The sequence below is a fragment of the Leuresthes tenuis genome, unplaced genomic scaffold (assembly GCF_036924035.1).
Source record: "Leuresthes tenuis unplaced genomic scaffold, fLeuTen1.0.hap1 SCAF_18, whole genome shotgun sequence".
Lineage (NCBI taxonomy): Eukaryota > Metazoa > Chordata > Actinopteri > Atheriniformes > Atherinopsidae > Leuresthes > Leuresthes tenuis.
Window position 1 is genome coordinate 1,407,822 of NW_027325372.1, and position 12,626 is coordinate 1,420,447.

At 51.0% G+C, this 12,626-nt stretch overlaps 1 protein-coding gene across 1 annotated transcript in view; it reads right to left on the minus strand.

Moving 5' to 3' along the window:
• LOC140275682 (probable ATP-dependent RNA helicase ddx6) overlaps positions 1 to 12,626 on the minus strand; it is a 436,375-nt gene that overhangs the window by 67,949 nt on the left and 355,800 nt on the right. The gene's annotated exons all lie outside the window — the stretch shown is intronic.

Genomic DNA, 12,626 nt, shown 5'->3' on the forward strand with positions numbered 1-12,626 from the left:
AACTGATCAGTCGTGTCTAACCCATGGGAATATATACTAGCTTGGCTAGTTCTTAGCATAGCCACAGTTAGCACGTAGCATGACAGCTAACGACACATTAGTCCCACACTGCTCAACTCAAAAAAAGCAGTTCGGACACCAAAACAACCGGTTAATTTACATGATGACCGCTGATGTTCTTTGTTTCTGATATTATCAAAGATTTATCTGAAAGTTTGGCTAATAATTGGCACACCGCAGCTAGCAGCTAGCATGTAGCATGAGATAACATAACTCTCTAAACCACCTGACGTGCATTTTTTTCTACTCCAAAGACTTCAAAACAAAATGATTCTCAGAGAAAATCTGTTTGTTCACAGTTTTACACCCGAAACGTGCAGGAAAGCTTTTTGGTGCTATAAAGAGTTTCTTCTTGGTCTCAAAAACAAAAAGTTTAGCCAGATTTTCAGTATCAGTCAGATAGAGCAGGCTATTAATCCCACCAAAGTATTCTGTTATTCTGCAACCATCGTACAGGGTTATGTAACACAACGAGATCTGATTACTGTAATTTAAATGTCATAAATAATTATCTTTATTAACGGAGCGCAGGTCCCATTTTCAGTCGTATCAGCTGAAGTTAAAGAGCACGTTTTTGTGTGCATGCAGATTCTAAATTTAACACCTTGGTTCACAAAGCTGTGAGACAGTTATGGAAATGATGGTAGCCAGAACAGGATGATGACTCAGAAACGGTGTTAAATGGAGCTCTAACAGAATATCCAAGGCTTTTTTTTACAGTAGATATTAATGAACATTAACCACAAATAAATTTCCTTTACCAGTAAACTTTATTAATAATGTCATTAATAACCTGAATGTTTCAGGCTATGAATCCTATCAGGATGATCCACAGAACAGGAAACACAGCAGAATTAGGTAAAAATGGTTGTATAATTCATATTTATCATCATTAGGTTAATTTTATCTGACAGTTGAGTACACAGTGGTCACTGTTCAGCAAAAAGAGCAGAAAAAAGCAATCTGATGCAGTAAAAGCAGATGTTTTGTGGCTTTGTCCTCTTTATTTAGTGTTAATTCAGAACATCTGAGATGCCCAGGATGCAGGGCAGGAACCATTTATTTTATTTCTTTATAACCTGGAGACGTCAGCCTGAACTGTTGCTGCTTTCAGTGTCACAGAGAAGAATTATTTAGCTCTGAGCTTTGAGCTTCGTTATGTGGTCGGCTGCCAGTTTTCATCCCGACCGGCGAGACTCGGTGATGGCCGCCCTCTCTGAGACTCCCTGCTGTGATTCCCTGAGTCTGAGACTCACTGCTGTGATTCCCTGAGTCTGAGACTCCCTGCTGTGATTCCCTAAATCTCCCTGCTGTGATTCCCTGAGTCTGAGACTCCCTGCTGTGAGTCCCTGAGTCTCCTCTGAGTGTGTAGATGTCCACGTTGAGGCAGATGTTTGGTGTAATCTGTATAATTTTCTCCACACACAGCAAACTCTGCTGTAATAACCGAACATTCACACCTGTGACAGGTTGAGCCTCTTCTATCACACCTGAGAGCTGTTATTACCTATAAATATAACCTGTGATTATATGACTCGCAGGAGTCTGTTAAGTCATATTTCACCCTTCAAAGCACTTCCAGCACTTTTAATTAGCGTTTGTGTCCACCTGATGAATATATAACGAGCATATCCTTCTTTTTCAAGCTGTTTTTGGTCTCCAGCTCCTCCGGCGTGAAGCATTCAGCTCTGCAGAGGCTCCACAATGTGGCTGAACAGGTGTTTAAGAGGTTTTTCATTAAAACATTTGCATCCTGCAGCCAAAGCCGAGCAGAGCTGCAGATTCAGGTGATTCTCTGTGGGTTTGTACTCCTCTCCCACCAACCTTGTTTACATGGTTAACTTTTAATCCGATTAGATTGATTAATCAGATTAATCAGACTGAGCCGATCAGAATACATTTTCAATCAGATTGAGTGGGGTTGCGTGAACGTTTTGTTAATCTCATCAACAGGAATTTGAGACGCTGTTTACACTTAAAGGGTACATTAAGTAAGTAGTCGATGATCAGGGGAAGAAATGCTTTAAGCTTCCTCCGCCTTTTCCTCCTTTTTGTCCGAGACGTCTCCTCTTTGGGGGCTAATTGCAGGCATAACTTGGGCTTTGGAAAGCTCAATCAGCCGCTCTTACGTGCAGATAACTTTCCTGTTGCCATGGTTGTAACAAACTGCCAGAGTTCCCAGCAGAAGTGCTTCCAGCATCCAAACCATGTCTCAGAAATCTGTGTTTTCACAGAAGAAAACCTGAAGAAGATCCAACCAGGCTGCCACTAATGAGGCGCCACTCCAGAAGTAAGGAAGACGGTGATGAGGTCATGAGAAGCTTCTGTTCTGCAGTGAGCATAGGTAGGAAAACAATCTGTAACAGCTGCCCTTTAAATCCTAACTCAATCATGCACGAGTCTCCTCTCTGGAAGCTGAGGCGTCATCCAGCAGGGGGAACAGCCGGGGAACGTCTATTAAAATCCACGACCACAGCGTTAAAAGCAGAACTGGGAGCTAAAACATTAGGTTTTAGTGAACCAAACCTGTGCTGACTGATTTCAGAGCCGACTCCTTTTCCTTGAAGTCGGACAATAAAACTCTCTGGACACCAGTTCACATCTTTGTTCCTATAAAACCCAACGACGCTCACACCGTGGCCTCGATGCCGACATGTGAACGACCCGCAGGAAGGTGAAAGAGTTCCACTCGTGAGCCTGAAGTCTCCACTTTGTGGCTTTAAATACTCAAACACACTGACAACAGTCGAGCTTCGTCACAGTAAGATGCTCAGAGGTCACGGGGTCAAGCTTAAGCTTGCTCCCTCGTCCTTTACACTGAAACTCCTCCAGATTCCCTGAATGCTTTAATGATATTCTGCTCTGTAGAGGCAGAAATATGCAGATCCCTTCCAGTCTTTCTCTGAGGAACATTGATTTAAAAAGTTAGTTTGATGGCATTTCTCCGGATGTATACTTTATACGAGGCATAACCCGATCTGATTCGATTTCTTGTCAGATTAAGCTTGTTACATGAGCTGAATAACTCAGTTTTATTGTAATTTAATCCGATCCGATGGAGCTCATTACTGATCTGAGGAGGAAACGCTACTGCAGGAGAAATATTTTTATAAATATCTGATTTTTAGGAGATTACTGGTCCCAGATCCAAATGACAGGTTTGATTTACTGAAATATTTTACTAGAGTTTGTAGCTTTGAGTTTTCATGTGAAATGAGAATAAAAAACTTTGGGAAATTAAGAAAAATGCAAAGAACGTAAACTGAGAAAACAGATAAATAAATAAATGATAAATGATAAAATTATTAGATTAAACCGAACATCGACTGATAGAGTAAATAAATGTAGTAATAAGTTAAACAATTTCAAATGAATTAAGTATTCATAGTTATCGGCTTTATTGAGTATTTTCCTTTTTATTTGGATGATGAGTTCAGTGCTTCGAGCTCGTTATGAGCTTTGATCGCGTCATGTTTAGTAACCTGTTTATATCTGACTAATCCAATTTGTGTTTCAGGACTTCTCAAACCCAGGTTTAAGAGTTTATCCAAGACAGCAGGATATAAATAGTCCTGATAGGAACCAGGATGACTCTTTGGGGAGTTTAGTTATTGTGGGATGTCAACGTCCTCAGCTCAGCCTCCAGCTCCTGCTCCTTACCTCTGCTCAGCCTCCAGCTCCTGCTCCTTACCTCTGCTCAGCCTCCAGCTCCTGCTCCTTACCTCTGCTCAGCCTCCTGCTCCTGCTCCTTACCTCAGCTCAGCCTCCAGCTCCTGCTCCTTACCTCAGCTCAGCCTCCAGCTCCTGCTCCTTACCTCAGCTCAGCCTCCTGCTCCTTACCTCTGCTCAGCCTCCAGCTCCTGCTCCTTACCTCAGCTCAGCCTCCAGCTCCTGCTCCTTACCTCTGCTCAGCCTCCTGCTCCTTACCTCAGCTCAGCCTCCTGCTCCTTACCTCTGCTCAGCCTCCTGCTCCTTACCTCTGCTCAGCCTCCTGCTCCTTACCTCTGCTCAGCCTCCTGCTCCTGCTCCTTACCTCTGCTCAGCCTCCAGCTCCTGCTCCTTACCTCTGCTCAGCCTCCAGCTCCTTACCTCTGCTCAGCCTCCTGCTCCTTACCTCTGCTCAGCCTCCTGCTCCTTACCTCTGCTCAGCCTCCAGCTCCTGCTCCTTACCTCAGCTCAGCCTCCTGCTCCTTACCTCAGCTCAGCCTCCTGCTCCTTACCTCTGCTCAGCCTCCAGCTCCTGCTCCTTACCTCAGCTCAGCCTCCAGCTCCTGCTCCTTACCTCTGCTCAGCCTCCTGCTCCTTACCTCAGCTCAGCCTCCTGCTCCTTACCTCTGCTCAGCCTCCAGCTCCTGCTCCTTACCTCTGCTCAGCCTCCTGCTCCTGCTCCTTACCTCTGCTCAGCCTCCTGCTCCTTACCTCAGCTCAGCCTCCAGCTCCTGCTCCTTACCTCTGCTCAGCCTCCTGCTCCTTACCTCTGCTCAGCCTCCAGCTCCTTACCTCTGCTCAGCCTCCTGCTCCTGCTCCTTACCTCTGCTCAGCCTCCAGCTCCTGCTCCTTACCTCTGCTCAGCCTCCTGCTCCTTACCTCTGCTCAGCCTCCTGCTCCTTACCTCTGCTCAGCCTCCAGCTCCTGCTCCTTACCTCAGCTCAGCCTCCTGCTCCTGCTCCTTACCTCTGCTCAGCCTCCTGCTCCTTACCTCTGCTCAGCCTCCTGCTCCTTACCTCAGCTCAGCCTCCAGCTCCTGCTCCTTACCTCAGCTCAGCCTCCTGCTCCTGCTCCTTACCTCTGCTCAGCCTCCTGCTCCTGCTCCTTACCTCTGCTCAGCCTCCTGCTCCTGCTCCTTACCTCAGCTCAGCCTCCTGCTCCTGCTCCTTACCTCTGCTCAGCCTCCTGCTCCTGCTCCTTACCTCTGCTCAGCCTCCTGCTCCTTACCTCAGCTCAGCCTCCAGCTCCTGCTCCTTACCTCAGCTCAGCCTCCTGCTCCTGCTCCTTACCTCTGCTCAGCCTCCTGCTCCTTACCTCTGCTCAGCCTCCTGCTCCTGCTCCTTACCTCAGCTCAGCCTCCAGCTCCTGCTCCTTACCTCAGCTCAGCCTCCTGCTCCTGCTCCTTACCTCTGCTCAGCCTCCTGCTCCTTACCTCTGCTCAGCCTCCTGCTCCTTACCTCAGCTCAGCCTCCAGCTCCTGCTCCTTACCTCAGCTCAGCCTCCTGCTCCTGCTCCTTACCTCTGCTCAGCCTCCTGCTCCTGCTCCTTACCTCTGCTCAGCCTCCTGCTCCTTACCTCAGCTCAGCCTCCAGCTCCTGCTCCTTACCTCAGCTCAGCCTCCAGCTCCTGCTCCTTACCTCAGCTCAGCCTCCTGCTCCTTACCTCAGCTCAGCCTCCAGCTCCTGCTCCTTACCTCAGCTCAGCCTCCTGCTCCTGCTCCTTACCTCAGCTCAGCCTCCTGCTCCTTACCTCAGCTCAGCCTCCAGCTCCTTACCTCAGCTCAGCCTCCTGCTCCTGCTCCTTACCTCAGCTCAGCCTCCTGCTCCTTACCTCTGCTCAGCCTCCTGCTCCTTACCTCAGCTCAGCCTCCAGCTCCTGCTCCTTACCTCAGCTCAGCCTCCTGCTCCTGCTCCTTACCTCTGCTCAGCCTCCTGCTCCTTACCTCTGCTCAGCCTCCTGCTCCTTACCTCAGCTCAGCCTCCAGCTCCTGCTCCTTACCTCAGCTCAGCCTCCTGCTCCTGCTCCTTACCTCAGCTCAGCCTCCAGCTCCTGCTCCTTACCTCAGCTCAGCCTCCAGCTCCTGCTCCTTACCGCTGCTCAGCCTCCTGCTCCTGCTCCTTACCTCTGCTCAGCCTCCTGCTCCTTACCTCAGCTCAGCCTCCAGCTCCTGCTCCTTACCTCAGCTCAGCCTCCTGCTCCTGCTCCTTACCTCAGCTCAGCCTCCAGCTCCTGCTCCTTACCTCAGCTCAGCCTCCAGCTCCTGCTCCTTACCTCAGCTCAGCCTCCTGCTCCTGCTCCTTACCTCTGCTCAGCCTCCTGCTCCTGCTCCTTACCTCAGCTCAGCCTCCTGCTCCAGCTCCTTACCTCTGCTCAGCCTCCAGCTCCTTACCTCTGCTCAGCCTCCAGCTCCTTACCGCTGCTCAGCCTCCAGCTCCTGCTCCTTACCTCAGCTCAGCCTCCTGCTCCTGCTCCTTACCTCTGCTCAGCCTCCTGCTCCTGCTCCTTACCTCAGCTCAGCCTCCTGCTCCAGCTCCTTACCTCTGCTCAGCCTCCTGCTCCTGCTCCTTACCTCAGCTCAGCCTCCTGCTCCAGCTCCTTACCTCAGCTCAGCCTCCTGCTCCTGCTCCTTACCTCTGCTCAGCCTCCAGCTCCTTACCTCTGCTCAGCCTCCAGCTCCTTACCGCTGCTCAGCCTCCAGCTCCTGCTCCTTACCTCAGCTCAGCCTCCTGCTCCTGCTCCTTACCTCTGCTCAGCCTCCTGCTCCTGCTCCTTACCTCAGCTCAGCCTCCTGCTCCAGCTCCTTACCTCTGCTCAGCCTCCTGCTCCTGCTCCTTACCTCAGCTCAGCCTCCTGCTCCAGCTCCTTACCTCAGCTCAGCCTCCTGCTCCTGCTCCTTACCTCTGCTCAGCCTCCAGCTCCTTACCTCAGCTCAGCCTCCTGCTCCTGCTCCTTACCTCTGCTCAGCCTCCTGCTCCTTACCTCAGCTCAGCCTCCAGCTCCTGCTCCTTACCTCTGCTCAGCCTCCAGCTCCTGCTCCTTACCTCTGCTCAGCCTCCTGCTCCTTACCTCTGCTCAGCCTCCAGCTCCTTACCTCAGCTCAGCCTCCAGCTCCTGCTCCTTACCTCAGCTCAGCCTCCTGCTCCTGCTCCTTACCTCTGCTCAGCCTCCAGCTCCTTACCTCAGCTCAGCCTCCAGCTCCTGCTCCATACCTCAGCTCAGCCTCCTGCTCCTGCTCCTTACCTCTGCTCAGCCTCCTGCTCCTTACCTCTGCTCAGCCTCCTGCTCCTTACCTCTGCTCAGCCTCCAGCTCCTGCTCCTTACCTCAGCTCAGCCTCCTGCTCCTGCTCCTTACCGCTGCTCAGCCTCCTGCTCCTGCTCCTTACCTCTGCTCAGCCTCCTGCTCCTGCTCCTTACCTCTGCTCAGCCTCCTGCTCCTGCTCCTTACCGCTGCTCAGCCTCCTGCTCCTGCTCCTTACCTCTGCTCAGCCTCCTGCTCCTTACCTCAGCTCAGCCTCCAGCTCCTGCTCCTTACCTCTGCTCAGCCTCCTGCTCCTTACCTCTGCTCAGCCTCCTGCTCCTTACCTCTGCTCAGCCTCCTGCTCCAGCTCCTTACCTCTGCTCAGCCTCCTGCTCCTGCTCCTTACCGCTGCTCAGCCTCCTGCTCCTGCTCCTTACCTCTGCTCAGCCTCCTGCTCCTGCTCCTTACCTCTGCTCAGCCTCCTGCTCCTTACCTCTGCTCAGCCTCCAGCTCTTGCTCCTTACCTCAGCTCAGCCTCCAGCTCCTGCTCCTTACCTCTGCTCAGCCTCCTGCTCCTGCTCCTTACCTCAGCTCAGCCTCCTGCTCCTGCTCCTTACCTCTGCTCAGCCTCCTGCTCCTGCTCCTTACCTCAGCTCAGCCTCCTGCTCCTGCTCCTTACCTCAGCTCAGCCTCCAGCTCCTGCTCCTTACCTCAGCTCAGCCTCCTGCTCCTGCTCCTTACCTCAGCTCAGCCTCCTGCTCCTGCTCCTTACCTCAGCTCAGCCTCCTGCTCCTTACCTCAGCTCAGCCTCCTGCTCCTGCTCCTTACCTCTGCTCAGCCTCCTGCTCCTTACCTCAGCTCAGCCTCCAGCTCCTGCTCCTTACCTCAGCTCAGCCTCCTGCTCCTGCTCCTTACCTCAGCTCAGCCTCCAGCTCCTGCTCCTTACCTCTGCTCAGCCTCCAGCTCCTGCTCCTTACCTCTGCTCAGCCTCCTGCTCCTGCTCCTTACCTCAGCTCAGCCTCCTGCTCCTTACCTCTGCTCAGCCTCCTGCTCCTGCTCCTTACCTCTGCTCAGCCTCCTGCTCCTTACCTCTGCTCAGCCTCCAGCTCCTTACCTCTGCTCAGCCTCCTGCTCCTGCTCCTTACCTCTGCTCAGCCTCCAGCTCCTTACCTCTGCTCAGCCTCCAGCTCCTGCTCCTTACCTCTGCTCAGCCTCCAGCTCCTGCTCCTTACCGCTGCTCAGCCTCCAGCTCCTGCTCCTTACCTCAGCTCAGCCTCCTGCTCCTTACCTCTGCTCAGCCTCCTGCTCCTGCTCCTTACCTCTGCTCAGCCTCCAGCTCCTGCTCCTTACCTCTGCTCAGCCTCCAGCTCCTTACCTCTGCTCAGCCTCCTGCTCCTGCTCCTTACCTCTGCTCAGCCTCCAGCTCCTTACCTCTGCTCAGCCTCCAGCTCCTGCTCCTTACCTCTGCTCAGCCTCCAGCTCCTGCTCCTTACCGCTGCTCAGCCTCCAGCTCCTGCTCCTTACCTCAGCTCAGCCTCCTGCTCCTTACCTCAGCTCAGCCTCCTGCTCCTGCTCCTTACCTCAGCTCAGCCTCCTGCTCCTGCTCCTTACCTCAGCTCAGCCTCCTGCTCCTTACCGCTGCTCAGCCTCCAGCTCCTGCTCCTTACCTCAGCTCAGCCTCCTGCTCCTTACCTCTGCTCAGCCTCCTGCTCCTGCTCCTTACCTCAGCTCAGCCTCCTGCTCCTGCTCCTTACCTCAGCTCAGCCTCCTGCTCCTGCTCCTTACCTCTGCTCAGCCTCCTGCTCCTTACCTCTGCTCAGCCTCCAGCTCCTTACCTCAGCTCAGCCTCCTGCTCCTGCTCCTTACCGCTGCTCAGCCTCCTGCTCCTTACCTCTGCTCAGCCTCCTGCTCCTTACCTCAGCTCAGCCTCCAGCTCCTGCTCCTTACCTCAGCTCAGCCTCCAGCTCCTGCTCCTTACCTCAGCTCAGCCTCCAGCTCCTTACCTCTGCTCAGCCTCCTGCTCCTGCTCCTTACCTCAGCTCAGCCTCCAGCTCCTTACCTCTGCTCAGCCTCCTGCTCCTGCTCCTTACCGCTGCTCAGCCTCCTGCTCCTTACCTCAGCTCAGCCTCCAGCTCCTTACCTCAGCTCAGCCTCCTGCTCCTGCTCCTTACCGCTGCTCAGCCTCCTGCTCCTTACCTCAGCTCAGCCTCCTGCTCCTTACCTCTGCTCAGCCTCCTGCTCCTTACCTCTGCTCAGCCTCCAGCTCCAGCTCCTTACCTCAGCTCAGCCTCCAGCTCCTGCTCCTTACCTCTGCTCAGCCTCCTGCTCCTGCTCCTTACCTCAGCTCAGCCTCCAGCTCCTGCTCCTTACCGCTGCTCTTCGAGGTGAAACAGATTTCATTGGGAATCTAATTTAAAGCTCGACTTGGTCACATCTTTCTGGCAGAGCTGCAGAGGGAAGTTCCAGCAGCTGACCGAGATCTGTTAACCTCTGAGTGATCTCAGTCTGCAGAAACTCTGTTGATCTGTTGCAGCTCCTCTCCCAGTTACAGCCCCCCCGGTCTGATGAATCACTGGCTGCTGGTTAGCCTGTCAGCTCCAATCTGAGCAGAGGTTACGGCCTATATGTTGCATTTAGCCGCTTTCTCAGTGTGGGAGCAGCCAGTCATTCGGTGCGTCTTTGAGGCACATGTTTTCCAGTTAATCCTCAGCTCAAACGAAGACGTTATTCATCACCGAAGTGGAATCGTTCTACAGACAAACACAATTTATTTATTTTCAGGGAGAAACTGACAGTTTTAGTTTGATGGCTGCTGTTCCATCTGTGCGCGACCGCCAATTATCTCCCCCGTTTGTTTCCTCCTCGCATTCACAGCTGCTGCCGCCATGCTTTACTTCCACATAATTCCTTCCAACATTTCCTCCCTGACAGCTCCAATCTCCTCACTGTGAATAAAAGCACGCATGCAGACACAAACACGCTGCCGTAATCAGCTCTGCAGTAAAATGTTGATCAACTCTAACAGGGATTTTTGGAATCTGGTGACTTTTCCTGGATTCGTGCCACAGTTGTGTACAAACAGGCTTCCTCTACATCTAATCTAATGTATTAGGACTGGCAGTCTTTGATGCAATCACTTAAAGCACTGTGCAATTCCATTACAGAAAGACCGGCACCTGGTAGGTCTCCCTTTAGAGATTAGCAACCCCGCAGTGAGGATTTGGTAATGAGTTGGAGAGGATTTACCAGTGGGAATATAATATGTGTCCCAGAGCTGCTGTGTTTCTTCCCCCTAAATCCTCTCAGTGCAGAGCGGCCGCCGGTTTGGTGAGAGCTGCAGGTTTTCCAGCATCCTTCCGTCATCAGCCTGAGGGGAGGTCACATGCTGCAGATTACAGCGACATGAGGGGGAGATTGGTTTTTACTTTGGCTCGCTCTGAACCAACATGCCAGCAGCCTGAATGCTTACTAATCAGGAAACAATAGCAGGCAGAGTTTAACTGGCAGCATGTGAGGAAACTTTGCAGCTTGTAAATTGCTGCATATTTTAGATTTTCAGAAGTTGCAGTCAGAGAAGACGCCAGTTCAACACGGTCTGTGGCGGCTTTATGCAATCCTGCTTTATACGGTTTGATAGTTAAATCAAATCTTGAAAAGGTCATGCAGACCAGATATTACATAAGAACACTGTATTATCAAAGGGAAGAAATGAACAAGTTTATCTGTTCTAAAGTAACGGAGCAGAACTTAAGGTCCTTAAAGGGGAACTCTGGTGTTTTTAAACCTTATTTCTGGCATGAAATACGTTCATCTGCTCACTGAGAACAGTTTGGTGAAAGTCGGCGTCCTTCAGAAGATATTTAGATAACTGGAGATCCATATAACGGAGTGAACGGGGCTTAGAGGATGCAGCCTCTAAATAAGGCATTATCTGTCTTTATTTCACCAATACTTTAAGAAGAATGAATGAATGAACGTGTGCTATAGCTCTGTTAGCTCATAGCTCTGTTAGCTCATAGCTCTGTTAGCTCATAGCTCTGTTAGCTCATAGCTGCTGTTAGCTCATAGCTCTGTTAGCTCATAGCTGCTGTTAGCTCATAGCTGCTGTTAGCTCATAGCTGCTGTTATGTGGCTACTTGCAGCTATAGGAGAGCTAACGGAGGGATTTCTACACAGGCACTCTACTGGGACCACTTCATCCACACGCCCCCCTGCAGCACAGCTTATTCACTCCGTGCTCTGTGACAGTCGGCTAACTTCACACAGAGTTTGCTGCTGATAGTTTTGTGCAACATGGCAGGATATTTATCAGATTTAGACGACGTGAACGACGACTTTGAGTAAGATGGACGTTCTTACTGGAGTGAATAAGCTGTGCTGCAGGGGGGCGTGTGGATGAAGTGGTCCCAGTAGAGTGCCTGTGTAGAAATGATCTGTCTTTATTCACACTCGGAGCAACAAATGCATTCCTCCTCTGCTGGTAAACATCGTCCACAAGAACAGATTCGCGGACGTGCAGCGGTCTGTTGTTCTCTGGCCAGCTGTTCCTCTCTCCTTTCCAGGAGCTCCTCATCTCTGGCTCTAAACGGTAAGAACGTCCATCATACTCAAAGTCGTCCTCCATGTTGTCAAAATCTGATAAATATTCAAACATGTTGAACAAAACTAGCAGTCGATGACGTCATCTCAGTAGACACCTATGTATAAAGCCCTCCTATTTCCCTGGAGGACAACAACATGGCAGCTATGAGCTAACAGAGCTATGAGCTAACAGAGCTATGAGCTAACAGCAGCTATGAGCTAACAGCAGCTATGAGCTAACAGAGCTATGAGCTAACAGCTAACAGCAGCTATGAGCTAACAGAGCTATAGCACACGTTCATTCATTCATTCTTCTTAAAGTATTGGTGAAATAAAGACAGATAATGCCTTATTTAGAGGCTGCATCCTCTAAGCCCCGTTCACTCCGTTATATGGATCTCCAGTTATCTAAATATCTTCTGAAGGACGCCGACTTTCACCAAACTGTTCTCGGTGAGGAGATGAACGTATTTCATGCCAGAAATAAGGTTTAAAAACACCGGAGTTCCCCTTTAAATCACCTGGTTTCACTCAGAAAAATCTGTAGAATCTACAGTAAAAACGGTGATGAATGAGCATCGAGCTTTAAAGCAGAGAAGCAAGAGAAGGAAACACGGCAGATGCATGATGAATCCCAGAGGATCAATAAAAACGAGTGAACGGCAGCTGAGACTTTCTCAAAGCTACTCTATAGAAGAGTGACACGGAGGCAGAGAGCTGGTGATTTGTGTCCACAGCAGAAAGCTGGAACACATCTCGCCTCTTTGCCTCTGATGTGGCTCCACGCTGTCCGGCACCATATGGTTACTCTGCCATTGTAAAGGCATAATATATAGAGTTTGAATAAGAGAGGCCCGACGATGGCAGCATGCTTCTGAGAAAAGTCATTCCAGTTTTAGTTTATCAGGCAGGACATTTATTCCCTGATAAAACCCGGAAAAAAAGAAATAACACTGAGTTTATGCAGAAATATTGTGGTAAATCAGCTTCTCTTCAGCTACAGTCTTTACTCTGCTCTTTAGGAGTTTTGCTGTGAGCT